This window comes from Macrobrachium nipponense, chromosome 32 (genome assembly GCF_015104395.2).
Source record: "Macrobrachium nipponense isolate FS-2020 chromosome 32, ASM1510439v2, whole genome shotgun sequence".
In the NCBI taxonomy this organism is placed as follows: Eukaryota; Metazoa; Arthropoda; class Malacostraca; order Decapoda; family Palaemonidae; genus Macrobrachium; species Macrobrachium nipponense.
The window spans coordinates 22,190,828-22,195,760 of record NC_061094.1 but is presented as its reverse complement, the minus strand read 5'-3'; positions in this window follow the sequence as shown (position 1 = coordinate 22,195,760).

Genomic DNA, 4,933 nt, shown 5'->3' with positions numbered 1-4,933 from the left:
TTAACTACAGAATTCCTAGTATCCTTACAAAGGTTTCCTAGATTAATGCTGTTTACCACAATGTGACAGTATTAGAAAGGATTCTAATACGGCAGAGCGAGATATATATAATTCTCTCATCCTTTCGAGAAACGCACACAACCTTTTTAGAATCGGATATTGCTCAAGAGAAGTTGGGTGAGTCTGATGGGAAACATTCTCTTAGTGGCAGAAGTTGTTTCCCTGAATGGACTATACTACGTATATAAAAGTTTTTTCCCACTAAGAACGGAATTAACATGTGAAGGATGTCGGGTACCATAAAGGCATAGATGTTATGGCACATAACCTAAAAAGAACTAGAAGGAAGCGCCAGCCTGGCGCAAATTGCGCCAGAAGCGCCAGCCGCACCATCCAAGATATTTTCTCGTTTTAGCGAGTGATTAACCTAAGAGTCCAGTAGCCTCTCGGACAGCAGGCTCGGTAACGGCAAGATTCGTTCCTGATTTCGTTACCCATTTAATCGAAAAGGGGTCGCTTACAAGGAATGATGAAATGATTTATTTTAATCACTTAGGCCAATTCCACGACTCTCTCATATCGCAAAGAGCATCGAGAATCTCTTTTCGCCCCTGTTCGCGTTAACAAAAGAGAACCTATTTGGGAACAGACACGGAACGTAACGATCCTTAAGAGGTTCGATGCAAGATTTTGCATGTCCGTGAGAACCTTCTCGATCGAAGATAATAACTGTTAACGTATGTCTAACATTTATTGAAAAGAGTTGTGAGAACCTGCGGAAAGTCTTCTTCATAGATCTCTTTGTAAGGTAGAAGACGAACAGGCTTCCTTTAAACTGCTTCCTTTTCCTCGAACCAAGAGAGGTAGCAATATAAGACATCTTTAAATTTAAAGAAGGGGAATAAACTTTAGTCTTTTTTCTCCTAGTTATAAATTCTTAACAGATATTAAGATAAATGGGCGTCAAAGGAAGAGAGGATGTATGCCTCATTTTGGCCTTAGAGAGGTTGGATTCACAGAAGTCACGTTCTTCTCACAGCATGTTTCGTAAGGCTTTTCCAAGAGTATCTGGATATTCTATCAGAATCTATTATAAATAGACCTAAAAAACCTCTCCACTCTGAGTCTGTCCGCGTGCAGACTGACCAGAAGTGGACATGAATGAGAGGTTTTTTCAAGGTAAATGACAATAGTCATGGCTAAGACATAGAATTGCTGCAGATCGTGCTAGATGGAATGAGGAAACTGTCCTCTTCCGATACCTCTGTGAACCACATAGCGAGGTTTTTTCTTCACTTTCAGAGGGAAGAATCACCTATGTATATATCTGCTATCAAAGAACGCAGTAAAAGGCTATACTCTGTCTCTACAAGGGGAATTAGAGATAACAGAGGATTAAGATCTTCGGGATCTTATATGATACCGCAATACGACAAGAGTAGGATATCATGTACTTCGAATGGGATCTTTTTGTGGCCACAGATTCCGTGTTCCGACAAAATGGAACTGCTCCTCATCAAACTTCTTTGAGGAAGTTTATGAAGGAATTCTTTGTTTCTCTTAGCCCTAAACGACCAAGAAGACAAGTGAATTTTTTGTGCATTGGAATCTCGCATCAGATTCAATGGAGACTCGGCAATGGGTTCTTGCCAGCATAGTATGTCTGGCAAAAGAACTAAATCCCTCTATTCCTGACGCAACGCTTTCAGATAGAAGGTTTCGTTGCCCAGGCAGGGTACTTACATTTTCATCTACAGAAGAAGAGATGGTTTAAACGTTTGCCTACAGAGTCTTCGGGGTGCGATGAGGGCTCAAAATGCTTCCCAGAAGGTATTCAGAAGGATACAATAAGAGCTAGAAATCAGGGTTCCGCCCAATTTCAGCTCAGAGTCTCCTTCGACTTCCAGACTCCTTCCCTTCCTTCGGGCAAGGATAGGGAAGATTCTGCAACGAGGAACCTCATCAACATGAAAGAAGAGATCTCGCTAGCAAAAGAAGTGTTCACGAAGGATCCTCCTCGGAGGAAGACTCTTCTCTCTCGTATTCTTAGATATCCTGTCGTCTACTGGGTGTAGCTGACTAAAATCACCTCCCCTTGCCAGGGGCCAAAAGCTCAAAGGGGAAGAATTTCTTCCACCCTTCTCCAGTCTCTTGATAAACTATGTGGTTGTTCAGGACTCTCGGACAATGTAGCGCCAGCCAGGCGCCAAATGCCAATACAGGCGAAAAACGCCAGAGGCGGACAGTTCCAAGGAACTCTGTCATGGTCGGATACTGAGAAGGAGCGGGCCTCCAACCTGGCGCAAATGCGCCAGAGGCGAACAAATCGGACAGATATAAGAGTGTCCGATGTGGACATCGCCAGACAGCCTAGAGACTCTTCCAAGCTCGAAGCTCCAGCAAGTGTGGAGGAGCCAAGCCAGGCGCGAGGCGCCAGCCAGGCTCTAGAAGCCAGCCAGGCGCCATCCAGGTGCCAGGCTCCTTCAAGGCTAGGCTCCAGTCAGGATTGAGGATCCATCCAGGCGCAAGGCTCCTTCCAGTAAAGAGAAACCTAAAGCTCTGTCATGTAAGAGGGCTAGTCCCCATTGATATGATACAGGTAAGGCTCTGCCATGTAAGTGGGTCAGCCCCCATTGGCACGATCCGAGAAGGCTCTGTCGTGTAAGCGGGCTAGCCCCCATTGACATGATCCAGAAGGGTTTGTCAGTCATAGGTCCCTACCTCGCTGAAACTCTTGAGGCATGCAGACTCATAGACAGTAATCATGAAGTCTTCTGCCAGGCTCCAGGCGCCTTCCAGGCGCAAGGCGCCAGCCAGACGCAAGGCTCCAGCCAGGCGCGAGGCGCTAGCCAGGAGGGAGGAGCCAATCAGGCGCCATCCAGGCGCGAGGCTCCAGCCAGGCGCGAGGCGCTAGCCAGGAAGGAGGAGCCAATCAGGCACCAGCCAGGCGCGAGGCGCCAGCCAGGCGCAAGGCGCCAGCCAGGCGCAAGGCGCCAGCCAGGCGCGAGGCTCCAGCCAGGCTCTAGGCGCCATTCAGGCGCAAGGCTCCAGCCAGGCGCGAGGCGCTAGACAGGCGCTAGGCGCCTGCCAGGCACGAAGCACTAGCCAGGCTCCAGGCTTCACCCAGAAGAGATCTATATCAAAGAATGCCCTGGCCTTCTTTGAGACATTGTGATCTCCTAAGCACTTGATAAGTGCATTGATGATTCCTTCAAACAGCTGAGAATTAAAAGCGCATGAAGTGCGAGCTTTTCCGAATTCTTGTTCTTTCCCTAACAATATGTCATAAGGACATATTAGCTGTCACATACGGGAGATGCAACTCTGTGTTGACTTCCCATTATCCGAAGGATGTCAAGATAACCTTCGAGGGATCCTTCTCTCTTGGTTGATACGTGTCTGCGGATACATTGCTGGGATAGGGAGCAGATACTGATCCTTAACTAGTGAGTTAAATTTTATTTAACGTCGTGTTTTTTCTTTGGGTTGTTTGAAAGGAGTTTGTAGATAACTCTTTTCAACTTAAGCACTAACCCTCGTGTTAGGATCAGGTGATCGGGATCGGTGTTGTGCTCCTTAATTATGCCACTAGGCATATTGTCATGTAAGAGGCTCTGTCGAGTAAATGAATAAGACCCCATCGACAGACCCACAAGAACTCTTAGCCATAGGTCACATCCTCGCTGAGGCTCTTGAGGCGAAGCAGATTCCTAGGCATTAGCCATGGAGTCTTCCGCCTGATCAAGTAGGAACCAAGGTTTTATTTATTTATTACCTACAACGTATGTTGTTTACCTGTCTATTCAGTAAATAGTTGTCTCTTTCCCACCACCAAGGGTGTCAATCAGCTAAGTATATATCTGCTGGGTAAGTTCCATGTACAAAAATGATATTGTTAAGATACAATAAAGTTTTGTACATACTTACCTGGCAGATATATACGATTGATGGCCCACCCAGCCTCCCCTCAGGAGACAGGTGGAAGAGAAAATCTGGTTCTAGAACGGTAATCGTTCCTATTCCTGCCACCCAGCGGCAGGGCGGTAGATCACCTGACCTACCTGCAGCGTGTGCCGCGAAATTCGAATTTCTGTCGGGGACGACGGAGTCTATAGCTAAGTATATATCTGCCAGGTAAGTATGTACAAAACTTTATTGTATCTTAACAATATCATTTTTCACAGTGTTATGACTTGTGTTTGCTCATGATACCTTTGACTGACAGTAGGAACAAAAACATCAGGTTTTTGCAGGAATGATTAAGTTTAGAAATTGTATTTCATAGAATATATATTCCCTAAAAATGCTAAGAACTGCCTATTTTGATAGTTAAAACACAAAAAAACTTTTTTTCTGGGCTCAGCCTGTGTCACTCCGTGAAATGTCCCTTTGATACTCATTTCTAAGGTACTATAAATATCATGGGAGAGATGTTATTTCCATCTATCGTTCTTTGGACATATCTGGTTCTTAGGGCCTGATCTTGTGCCACTGTTATCATTCCTTCAGTTTCCTTCTTGAGCTCTCCCCTCATTAGCCATTGCCACGTGTCAACGCTGGCTAGTTCTTTAGTCTGTCTATTATTATTATTATTATTATTATTATTATTATTATTATTACTGTATTATTATTATTATTATTATTATTATTATTATTATTACCAGTGCCGTAAACATTCATTGATGTATACGCTGTTTCTGTATGAAACCTAGGAATAACTGTTTCAGTCAGAAAACTAGTACTGCTATTACCACTACTACTATTTCTACTACTTTATAACTGTTCCTACTTCTGCAATTATTTTTTCCACTAAATATTCCTATTGCTACCAAAATCAAGAATACAACTCCCGAGTACGTCACCAAATCTTGTGGGACCCACAACCATCCGGTGAAATAAAGGAATTACTAAGCAAACTACCAAGCAAGCGACT